This window comes from Periplaneta americana, chromosome 4 (assembly GCF_040183065.1).
Source record: "Periplaneta americana isolate PAMFEO1 chromosome 4, P.americana_PAMFEO1_priV1, whole genome shotgun sequence".
Classification (NCBI taxonomy): domain Eukaryota; kingdom Metazoa; phylum Arthropoda; class Insecta; order Blattodea; family Blattidae; genus Periplaneta; species Periplaneta americana.
Genome location: NC_091120.1, coordinates 173366076 through 173379371, shown reverse-complemented (window position 1 = coordinate 173379371; position 13296 = coordinate 173366076). Strand labels below are relative to the sequence as shown.

Genomic DNA, 13296 nt, shown 5'->3' with positions numbered 1-13296 from the left:
ACTGTGGTACCTAAGACACCTTAACACCTTCAAATCGCAAGCACAAGATCCGCGGTTGAGTATCAACAACATTTCAACCACAGGCATGAACAGAGGAGCAGAATGTATGTCTGTTTGCATTGATAAGATGGCTGACGAAGTGGGGAGAGGGGAAAGGAGGGGTGGATACGCTTCGCGCACTCTCCCTCGCACGTGGCAGACAGCTGCGAAGATCAATAGCTGCATGCACCACCATGAAGCAATACAACAAATCGATGTGGGTGCAGATTGGGGCATCCCGCAAAATGAGTAACACATATCTGTTGAAAGACGTATCAAATGATACGTCAGACACACCACCCACGGGATATTTCTGCGCCCTTGTCAATACACGGGGAGGGGGTTTGGCTTCGCGGCTGTGGAGACGCACACAGAATCGCATCTATCTGCAAACAGCAGTCAGTTTCTGCAACAAAGTCTTGTAAAAGTCTTCGTATTCAAATTTCCAGCACGAAGTGACATTTCTGTGACAGGCATCTTCAAGTGGGTCTTCACTAATAACAACACAGCTCAAACATTGTCCTTTTTCCTACCAATATTTTATCCCTGCGTGCAATAGGCGCCACCGATTTTAGCGTAAAACCTTGATGGCAGTGTCCATTCAACAATCCTATGTTGTTCTGTATGAATGAATTGCTGTAAAGCTCTCCGTCGCTTAAACAGAGTGATTCATGAGGATTTACCGTCTCTTATGGAGCATATTTCCGAAGATATTCTGAGTAAAAAATTTCGTATAAACATTTGTCCTAATCTCAATGTTTTCAGAGTTACACTAATTTGAAGTAATTAGTAAAATATCTTTTTTCTTCAGTTTTAAGGGTAAAAAAATACAAATAGAGAATGAATTATTCAGAAGTGTCATTTCTTTAATTGGCTAGCGTTCTGAAGCTAAAAATGTGTTGTTAATTGCTTTGCACAGATTTTATTTTTCAATTTTTAACTAAAAATTACATCATTCTTACGCACTTATCACAAAAATTGTTACAAATCCTACGACTTTAGGAACTTGATTCTACAGTTTAATTATGCATCCTAATGTACAGTCTTAAAGAATTTACAAGAGTGGCGTGATTTGTAACAATTATTGTGATAAATGCGTAAAAAAATGTAATTTTGTAGTTAAAAATCGAAAAAAAAATTATGTACGAAGCAACTATGGTATTCACAACACATTTCTAGTTTTAGAGTATTGGCTAATTAAAGAAATGATACTTCTGAATAGTTCATTCTTTATCTGTAAATATTCTTTTACGCTTAAAACTCAAGAATAGTGGTATTTTACAAATAACTTCAAATTAGTGTCATTCTGAAAATATTGAGATTAGGACAAATGTTTATATGACATTTTTTGCTCTGAATATCTTCGGAAATAAGCTCCGTAAGGGACGGTAAATCCTCATGAATGAATCCTCATATCATTATTATGAAACATACACCACAGTACAGTCCGAATGGATTCAGTAGCGTGCCATAAGTGGCTTTCGTTCGCAATAACTTTAAAGTAATTTCCTACACTTTCTAAATTAAGACGAGGCGACGCTTTTCCGACCTGGATCTCAACATTAAAATACATAGTTTCTCCTGGAATCTCGCTCCACAACGACAAGTGGACACTGGAAGCTCATGGCGGAATGGAGGGTGCCCATCAAGCTCTCAGCGTCAATTTTAATTAAAACCAGCGGAAAAAAGAGGGAGAGAACCACTGGACAGGAAAATATTGGATGTGCAGCAGATTGGGGGAACAAATTATGCGTACCCGCCAGACAGACCACTACTCATGTAAAGCAGGGAGGGAGAGAGAGAGTCCTCATTTGTGGGGAACTGGTGTTGACACAGAGCACGTCTTTTGGATTTGAAAAAGTTTAGACTATTAAGGCTGGGAACGGAACGACAACGAGAACTAGAACGGAAATATTGTTGAAATAAATGTATCTAAATGTGAGAATTCACAATTAACTGTTGTGAACGCTCACATTTAAATACACTTATTTTAACATTATTTCCGTTCTCGTTCTCGTTTCAGTTCCCAGCTTATTCTGAACCGGCCTTTAGAGTCAAATTCAGTTACTGTAATTTATTCGTCTTAATTTGCTACCACACATTCCCATTTAATAATAATAATAATAATAATAATAATAATAATAATAATAATAATAATAATGTTCTAGTTGAAGCAAATAAAGCGATAGGATTGGAAGTAAATCCCGAAAAGACTAAGTATATGATTATGTCTCGTGACCAGAATATTGTACGAAATGGAACTATAAAAATTCGAGATTTATCTTTCGAAGAGGTGGAAAAATTCAAATATCTTGGAGCAACAGTAACAAATATAAATGACACTCGGAAGGAAATTAAATGCAGACTAAATATGGGAAATGCCTGTTATTATTCGGTTGAGAAGCTTTTGTCATCTAGTCTTCTGTCAAAAAGTCTGAAAGTTAGAATTTATAAAACAGTTACATTACCGGTTGTTCTGTATGGTTGTGAAACTTGGACTCACACTGAAAGAGAGAGGAAGAGATTAAGGGTGTTTGAGAATAAGGTTCTTAGAAAAATATTTGGGGCTAAGAGGGATGAAGTTACAGGAGAATGGAGAAAGTTACACAACGCAGAGCTGCACGCATTGTATACTTCACCTGACATAATTAGGAACATAAAATCCAGACGTTTGAGATGGGCAGGACATGTAGCACGTATGGGCGAATCCAGAAATGCATATAGAGTGTTAGTTGGGAGGCCGGAGGGAAAAAGACCTTTGGGGAGGCCGAGACGTAGATGGGAAGATAATATTAAAATGGATTTGAGGGAGGTGGGATATGATAGTAGAGACTGGATTCATCTTGCTCAGGATAGGGACCAATGGGGGGCTTATGTGAGGGCGGCAATGAACCTCCGGGTTCCTTAAAACCCAGTAAGTAAAAATAAAAAAAAAAAATAAAAAAGAGAAAATAATAATAATAATAATAATAATAATAATAATAATAATAATAATAATAATAATAAAAAAACCTGGGTTACGTAATTGAAGGGGAATGATTTAAATTACGAATTCAGGACTACGTATAAAGAAGGTATGAATGTACGATACTTTTTTAATGACTATGAATCAATTAATATTAGAGGAGAAAAATTCGCTCCGGCGCCGGGGATCGAACCCGGATCCTTGGTTCTACGTATCAAGCGCTCTCACCATTGAGCTACGCCGAAGTCCAATCCATAGCACCGGATCGAACTTCCCTCCTCCAGTGTTTTTCCCTTTGTGGCCTGACACCAAGTTGGGCATGTATGTTGACATTTTACTAAGTCAACTGCCATTATACAAGGAGCGCACTCAGTTGAGTGATTTGGTAGCCGGGATTCCACAGTAATGCGCAACATACATGCCCAATGTTGTAAAATATGACTTGCAAAAGATTTAACCCAGTCCATAATATCTGGGAGTGACAGATTATGTACAATTTTTAAAACTCTGATGTCACATATGAAGCCTATATTTTAATAACCATACAAGTCCATATTTTACAACATCTTATCATACATTAAATTTGTCTATCTATATACATATGTTAAGGATAGTATGTTAAATTTACCAGATTTGGAAAGTGTTCATTACGTGTTTTCGTCGTTACGAGAGCTGATAGTGCCATTTTCATGGCGAAAACGTTCGTCTCTTGTAATGCAGTAATACATTCCATTTTATGACAATTTAATGGCTTGAATGGTTAATGTTTAATTGATTAGTAATTTGACGGTAATAAAATCTATACATATTCATTTTGTAATTATTAATGTTTATATTATATATGTTTATTAAGTGTATGCGGGATGACTTAAGGAAAAGTGAAGTTGTTTCGTATCGGAGTATATGGCACGTGCCACGTCGTCCGTCTTTTGTGTACCTGGCGAGTACAGCAGCGTAGAGAACGAAGGAACCCCGGTCCGTTCATAGTAATAATGCAACGCAATGTGTGCAGTTGTGTTATCCTACTCAAGTATTTAGTACGCGTTGAATGTGTTGTGCTGATCTATTCATAATGTCGAAGGCAAAACGTTCAATTCACTCAGAGATACGAAGTGCAATTAGGAAGTATGAGAGTGACATTTTATTTATTAACGAAGACAATATCGTGTGTAGTCTAATGTATGTAAAATTGAAATAAAAACCAGAACAACTCAAGCTATAGAGAAACATTGCAACAGTACATAGCGCAGGAAATGTGTTGAAATGAAATCTGAGGAACCATCTATATTATTATTATCATCATCATCATTATTATCATCATCATTTAGTTGTGCGGGTCTAAACGAAACGTTTTGCAAAGACATGTGCAATATGATGCTCAGTACAAATATTCCTCTAAAGAAATTCAGCGATCCCAATTTTAGAGGTTTTCTTCAGAAATTCTCTCGATACAAAAAGTCTTTAAGCGATAGGCGAAGACGATTCAGCTTCGACAATTTACGAGAATATATCGTCATTTACTGCAACGCTGGTAATTCAATCAATGATGACGAGGACTTAACCTTGCAAGGTATGTACTACAGTACGTCATTTTTCTTTTTCTTCTGACTGTACGGAGATATAGTAGCATGTTGACGTCGTCTGTTTACGTTTAAAACCTGTTGAGCCAATAGTCTGAATGAAAAAATGTAACATATAGTAAATGTGCACCTACATTCAACGATAAGTCATCCCGCATCCACTATCTATTTATTACAAAACTATTTCTATTCAAGTTTTTTTGTGTGTGGGGGGGGGGAGGGATTTGCTTCAACTTCTTTTATAAATCTAAATTTTTCTTATAGCGAGAGCTCTTCCTTTTACTGTTTCGCTGTCAACACAATTACTAGACAGATACTGAGTGACCTGCAAGTGTTTTCAGCGTAAGTACATGGACAACTACTTAAAATTTGGTTTATATAATGCCCTGACACTAATTGCCACGACCTCAATGTGTTATTTATGCTGTTGTTCTGGGAAATGAAGCTACGACGCCATCGCGACTTTTTCGACATCTCAACACAAAACATTCCGATTTAGTCAACAAACCCATTAAATTCTTCGAAAGAGATACACTTAGAATAGAAAAGGAAATTATTTCAGTCGTATTGAGAATACACATTATGGAAGCAGACGATTTCAATTTACAGGATACAGTTTCAGATATTAATGTAGCTCACTTGAAGATGCCATCCTTTGAAAAGTACTATCACGAACATGAGGATCTCCAGAGGCAAAACATATGGATTATGAACCCTTTTGTTTAAGACAGAGATAGTTCTTCCCCGTGATGAAATCCTGAATTATCATCAGACAAAGGACTGAACAACATTTTAAATCTACGAGTAATTCGGAATTCTGGATAAAATGAAAAAAAAAATGAATATCCAAATTTATATGAAATAGCAATCACATTTCTTCCTTATTTTTATACCACATATTTTTGAGAAACTGCATTTTCTGTCATGACCGTGCTTAAAACGGAACACAGGAGCCACCTGCCGCAATTTTTTGACTGTCTCTGTTTGGCTATCACTTCAATTCATCCCAGAATTAAGAAGCTAACGGACAGAAAACAACAACAGTAGCCTTGTTAAAACCTTAAAACGGAACTGAGGAACCTCCTGCCGCAACTTTATGAATTATGACTATCTCTGTTTGGCTATCACTTCAGTTCATCCTAGAATTAAGAAGCTAATGGACAGAAAACAACAACAGAAGTCTCGTTAAAACCTTAAAACGGAACTCAGGAACCACCGCTGCAACTTTATGAATTATGACTATCTCTGTTTGGCTATCGCTTCAATTCATCCCAGAATTAAGAAGCTAATGGACAGAAAACAACAACAGAAGTTTCGTTAAAAACCTTAAAACGGAACTGAGGAACCACCTGCTGCAACTTAATGAATTATAACTATCTCAGTTTGGCTATCACTTCAGTTCATCCTAGAATTAAGAAGCTAATGGACAGAAAACAACAACAGAAGTTTCGGTAAAACCTTAAAACGGAACTGAGCAACCACCTGCTGCAACTTAATGAATTATAACTATCTCAGTTTGGCTATCACTTCAGTTCATCCCAGAATTAAGAAGCTAATGGACAGAAAACAACAACAGAAGTTTCGTTAAAAACCTTAAAACGGAACTCAGGAACCACCTGCTGCAACTTAATGAATTATAACTATCTCAGTTTGGCTATCACTTCAGTTCATCCCAGAATTAAGAAGCTAATGGACAGAAAACAACAACAGAAGTCTCGTTAAAACCTTAAAACGGAACTCAGGAACCACCGCTGCAACTTTATGAATTATGACTATCTCTGTTTGGCTATCGCTTCAATTCATCCCAGAATTAAGAAGCTAATGGACAGAAAACAACAACAGAAGTTTCGTTAAAAACCTTAAAACGGAACTGAGGAACCACCTGCTGCAACTTAATGAATTATAACTATCTCAGTTTGGCTATCACTTCAGTTCATCCTAGAATTAAGAAGCTAATGGACAGAAAACAACAACAGAAGTTTCGGTAAAACCTTAAAACGGAACTGAGCAACCACCTGCTGCAACTTAATGAATTATAACTATCTCAGTTTGGCTATCACTTCAGTTCATCCCAGAATTAAGAAGCTAATGGACAGAAAACAACAACAGAAGTTTCGTTAAAAACCTTAAAACGGAACTCAGGAACCACCTGCTGCAACTTAATGAATTATAACTATCTCAGTTTGGCTATCACTTCAGTTCATCCCAGAATTAAGAAGCTAATGGACAGAAAACAACAACAGAAGTTTCGGTAAAATCTTAAAACGGAACTGAGGAACCACCTGCTGCAACTTAATGAATTATAACTATCTCAGTTTGGCTATCACTTCAGTTCATCCCAGAATTAAGAAGCTAATGGACAGAAAACAACAACAGAAGTTTCGGTAAAACCTTAAAACGGAACTGAGGAACCACCTGCTTCAACTTAATGGATTATAACTATCTCTGTTTGGCTATCACTTCAGTTCATCCCAGAATTAAGAAGCTAATGGACAGAAAACAACAGAAGTCTCGTTAAAAACACGGAACTGAGGAACCACCTGCCGCAACTTTATTAATTATGACTATCTCTGCTTGGCTATCACTTCAGTTCATCCCAGGATTAAGAAGCTAATGGACAGAAAACAAAAACAGAAGTCTCGTTAAACTCCTTAAAACGGAACTGCGGAACCACCTGCTGCAACTTTATGAATGATAACTATCTCTGTTTGGCTATCGCTTCAATTCATCCCAGAATTAAGAAGCTAATGGACAGAAAACAACAACAGAAGTTTCGGTAAAACCTTAAAACGGAACTGAGGAACCACCTGCTTCAACTTAATGGATTATAACTATGTCTGTTTGGCTATCACTTCAGTTCATCCCAGAATTAAGAAGCTAATGGACAGAAAACAACAGAAGTCTCGTTAAAAACACGGAACTGAGGAACCACCTGCCGCAACTTTATTAATTATGACTATCTCTGCTTGGCTATCACTTCAGTTCATCCCAGGATTAAGAAGTGAGGAACCACCTGCCGCAACTTTATTAATTATGACTATCTCTGCTTGGCTATCACTTCAGTTCATCCCAGGATTAAGAAGCTAATGGACAGAAAACAAAAACAGAAGTCTCGTTAAACTCCTTAAAACGGAACTGCGGAACCACCTGCTGCAACTTTATGAATGATAACTATCTCTGTTTGGCTATCGCTTCAATTCATCCCAGAATTAAGAAGCTAATGGACAGAAAACAACAGAAGTCTCTTTAAAACCTTAAAAATTCTCAGGTGTAATAAAAATTAAAATAAATTACGATAGCGAAGCGACAAAGCGCAACTTAGCTGTTAATAACTAGGCAACCTTTGAGCGTTGCATAATTTGGTTTTGCTGGATTGCCATTTTACACAAATCGGTCTCACGTACATGCAGTGGGCTGCCGCTGCGACCACACCGAAATAGGAAGAAAATTAGGCGCAAACCATAATTTCGCTATTAATAACTCTGCACTCTTTCATCGTTGTGTGTGTAACGTGATTTTGCTGAACTTCGATGTCATTCAATTTTATCCGAAAGAGAATGACCAAAATAAGGTAACCCTGAAAGAAATGGCGAAACAAAAAATTGTCCTCCTACTTAAGCTCATACATATTTTCCCTAGTGCGCAGTTCGTCATTCTACAGACAGAACGGACTCTGTTCCAATGATTTTTTGCTCTAATAGTTAAATATCACGCCTATTCAGTGTTGAACGTATTTTTGTTGTTGTTAACCGCATACTCTGTTTTCCTTACGTAAAGAAAATATTTTACAAGGGCCAACACAATAGATTATGCAATATGAGCACTGTAATGGGACACGACAGACTTCCAGAACAAACCTTGCCGTGCCATCAATCCTCGCGTAACGTTTAATTTAATTAAAACGCGCAGAGCGGCTAATGCGCTGTGACTCGCCTCACTTGTGTAAAGAAGACGTGGAAATATAGTGACGAACTGAAACATTCGACAACCCGGTTCAAAGCGTCAGCCATATTGATTTGCAGGGGGAGTGACGACAGCGCGTGGTAGGGCTTCAGAGGGCGGAAGCAAGGTGCTTTAGACTGGTTTCCGTCTGTCAACGTGAAGACTACATTCTGAGCAAATTCTTGGTAATCAAAATCGCTACAATGCTTGCCTTTAGATTCGGAGTCCGTGGGTTCAAATTCAGCCGGGTATGATAAAAAAAAATACACTGCCGTTTTTACGATTGTTCACGCATTTTCCGCATGCTGGCTTCCGATAAGCGATAACGTAAGAGCCCAATAATTATTACACAGTGCACGCACGGAACAACAGAACAGCTATTATTAATAAATGGAATAAAAATAAATTTGACTTACCACATTACAGCAAGTGCTCAAAATGATTATATAACAATAAACTAATTAAGGGTTTAAGACACCAATGTTATATTTTTACGTAGAACTACGTGTGGGTGCGAGCATCAATATACAGACGTATAACTTTATTATGCTGCACATAATTGCGTAGAACTACGTGTTGATGGTCTGAGAAATGAAAAAGAATTCAAGGTCAATATAAGGATAACGAGTGGAGAAGAACAAGATAGGAGAAGGAGAACAAGGGGAATGTAAGGATAACAAGATGAGATAAAGGATAACAAGATGAAGTCAAAGATAACAAGGGGAATACAAGTAAAACAAGGTGAAGTCAAGGATAACAAGGAAAATATAACAGGAGAAATATAAGGCTAACAAAGTGAATAACATAACAAGGGCAATGCAAAGACAATAAGGGGAATACAAGGATAACAAGATGAAGTCAAGGATAACAAGGGGAATACAAGGATAAAATATGAAGTCAAGGATAAGAAGGAAAATATAAGAACAGGAGAAATATAAGGCTAATAAAGTGAATAAAATAACAAGAGCAATGCAAAGACAACAAGGGGAATACAAGGATAACAAGATGAAGTCAAGGATAACAAGGGGAATACAAGGATAAAAACATGAAGTCAAGGATAACAAGGAAAATATAACAGGAGAAATATAAGGCTAACAAAGTGAAAAAAATAACAAGGGCAATGCAAAGACAACAAGGGGAATACAAGGATAACAAGATGAAGTCAAGGATAACAAGGGGAATAAAGTAAAACAAGGGGAATACAAGTAAAACAAGGTGAAGTCAAGGATAACAAGGGAAATACAAGAATAACAAGGAAAATATAAGAAGAACAGGAGAAATATAAGGCTAACAAAGTGAACAAACTTACAAGGGCAATGCAAAGACAAGGGGAATACAAGGATAACAAGATGAAGTCAAGGATAACAAGAGGAATACAAGTAAAACAAGGTGAAATCTAGGATAACAAGGGGAATACAAGGATAACATGAAGTCAAGGATAACAAGGAAAATATAAGAAGAACAGGAGAAAGATAAAGCTAACAAAATGAATGAAAAATAAAAACAGCACTGCAAAGACAACAAGGGGAATACAAGTACAACAACATGAAGTCAAGGATAACAACAAGGGGAATACAATAAGGATAATAAGGAAAATATCAGAAGAACAGGAGAAATATAAAGCTAACAAAATGAATGAAAAATAAAAACAGCAATGCAAAGACAACAAGGGGAATACAAGTACAACAAGATGAAGTCAAGGATAACAAGGGGAATACAAGAATAACATAAAATCAAGGATAATAAGGAAAATATAAGAAGAACAGGAGAAATATAAGGCTAACAAAGTGAATAAAATAACAAGGGCAATGCAAAGACAAGGTGAATACAAGGATAACAAGATGAAGTCAAGGATAATAAGGGGAATACAAGTAAAACAAGGTGAAGTCAAGGATAACAAGGGGAATACAAGGATAGCTTGACGTCAAGGATAACAAGGAAAATATAAGAAGAATAGGAGAAATATAAGACTAACAAAATGAATGAAAAATAAAAAGAGCAATGCAAAGAGAACAAGGGGAATGCAAGGATAACAAGATGAAGTCAAGGATAACAAGAGGAATACAAGTACAACACGGTGAAGTCAAGGACAACAAGGGGGGGGATACAAGGATAACAACACATGAAGTCAAGGATAACAAGGACTAAGGGTCTAAGTACATAGGGAAACTATGCACCATATATGCTTATTCCGGGGGGGGGGGGTTATTCAATTATTGGTTATACAAGCGTGACACAGTTACCATAGCAACGAAACACGCATCGATAAAAAGAATCCAAACCTTCTAAACAATAATGGTACTTCTATGAACCAAATTGCTGATATGTACAGAAGAAGTAGTTGAATAACCTCTTATATAAATGTTAAATGTTATGTTTTATTTAACGACGCTCGCTACTGCAGAGGTTATATCTGCGTCGCCGGAATTTTGTCCCGCAGGACTTCTTTTACATGCCAGTAAGTCTACTGACATGATGAGCCTGTCGCATTTAAGTACACATTCGTACATATTCGTACGCACAACAAACACACACGTATAGAGCCAGCGTCCAATTAATACCCAGGCAGAAGGCTTTGTGTAGAATACATCTTTTTTCACACGCATCAATACTTGTCTTGTAATGCCAAGCGGTGTTGTCACATTTTCGTTGCAAAGATTACTCCTGATTAATTGTTTATATACCGACATCAATACCATCCACAGTGAATGAACTTGAAGCTGTAAGATTACTTCTAACATAAAATTAAAATTACTAACCTTTTTTGTCGTCATCAATCAACTCCAGAAGCAACATTGGATTTTATTTCACGTGGAGTAGAATTGAGAACGTCAATTATAATTGCTAACTCATCATCGGTAGACATGTTACCTCTTTTTGTGAGTAGAGCGGCATCTGAGAAGGCCTACCCAATAAACAAACTTCTATCTTATCTCTTCAAAAGAAAGCGCCCTCTTTGACATCGTCTGGGTATTAAATGAATATATATATATATATACTCTCATATACATATATACAGTACATACATGAACACTCGTACATACAAGAGGCTGAGAAATTGAATTAGCACATGACAGCACAACATGGAATATCCCCGTGAACATGCGGCAACTTCTACAACACGAGTGTTGTGCAGGCAGCTTATACAGTTTTGTGTAGGGGATTGGAAAGTATTTTAACTAATCTTTCATACTCCTCTATTCTATCCAACTCTAGGGTGAAACCTGATGTCAACAAATTCTGTGTTGTGATGTCTCATAATTGGCCGTCTACCACAGTACACATCTCGACATAAAATTTTTAGTCCGATATTAGCCTATATTTTAGACTCTACCATTTGTTTGTTTTCAAATAAAATCTTTCTCAAATAATATTTTAATTTCAAATACTGATATTTATCGTAAGATTGTGTCATTTAGTAGCCACCACCCAATAACCGACACGTTCGATCGCCTCTATAGAATGACGTCAATCGAAAGAGAAGGACGTCTATAAAATAATGCAGTCCATTCCACAGTATTGAGTCGCCTAGAATCAAACTGCACTTTATTCACAAATCTGATTTTTCGGAGACTTCTGTGGTGTCATCAGGCGAATACAAGAAGATGTAGGTAACCAGCTGAGAATGAAAGATGTGTCCAAGATTGAAGAGAAGGGGAAAAGAGGAGGGGTGTTGACAAGAAGGGAAATATAGATAATGTGAATCGACCAGATAGTGAGAAACAAATGGGTAGTAACTAGAGCCCAGATGTTTAGGCATTTATAACAGTTAAAATAGGCAGGCAAAAAAGGCAATAAAACGTAAAAAAGGCACAATAATCTTTGAAAAAGGCATTATAAATTTTAAAAAGGCATAATGTATTTTAGCAATAAATTTAAATTATATCAACATAACTCATATATTTGCTTCGTAGGTGACACACGTTGACTTATAAAATACCTTTTTTTTTTTTCGTGATTAATAGTACATTATGCAACGAGCCTATAATGATGGCAATTAAGACGCAAGTATTATAGGCAAGTTTCATACGACTTTTTATGCTCGACCATATTTCTAACTTTAAATTATTCAGAAATATTCAATTTATTTGTATCTGACAGAAGATCGGAAGTGACCTTGTTCATAGCTCTTGAATTGTGAGATGTGCGCAGACGCGAAAGTATTGATTTTTTTCCGAGGAACAATAATGCCATTGACCTTGATGTAATGCAGAGAATGTATAACCTGGAAATTGATTTAGAATTGAAAAACGAGCTGACAAATTGAATTTATTTGAATATTATTTACAATTAACGCTAATTATTATAGTAACAGAACATAACCTTCTGCGACAGTATTGGATTTCCAGCCTCCGTGATGTTTCCCTCGTCTTTCGATTGCATATCCGAGAATAATCGAAAACCTGAACTTTAATGAATACGTGTACTTTAATAACATGCATTAAAGGACTGCTACCAGGTGTATAATTACTACCTTTCGGTATGGTCGAGCATAAATGTCTTTTCACAATCCTTACATAACAAAATTGTTCCATCGGTTGAAAACACATGGGCACCGAATTCACTAACGTCAGCATGGACTTTACTTTTCAATGGTTTACTGAATTTAGGCATTCTAGCTAATCGATCTTATACCTTCTGTCACCTGACAATAACTGACTGTTCCTCACTCAAATTTCTTTATCCTACAGTAATAAACACGTGTAGCACAAAATTGTAACAATAAGATATGAAAATATGAAAGCAAACAATTGGAAATGCTACGTGACA

At 36.6% G+C, this 13296-nt stretch overlaps 1 protein-coding gene across 4 annotated transcripts in view; it reads right to left on the bottom strand.

Moving 5' to 3' along the window:
* Graf (GTPase regulator associated with FAK) overlaps positions 1-13296 on the bottom strand; it is a 432476-nt gene that overhangs the window by 95199 nt on the left and 323981 nt on the right. The gene's annotated exons all lie outside the window — the stretch shown is intronic.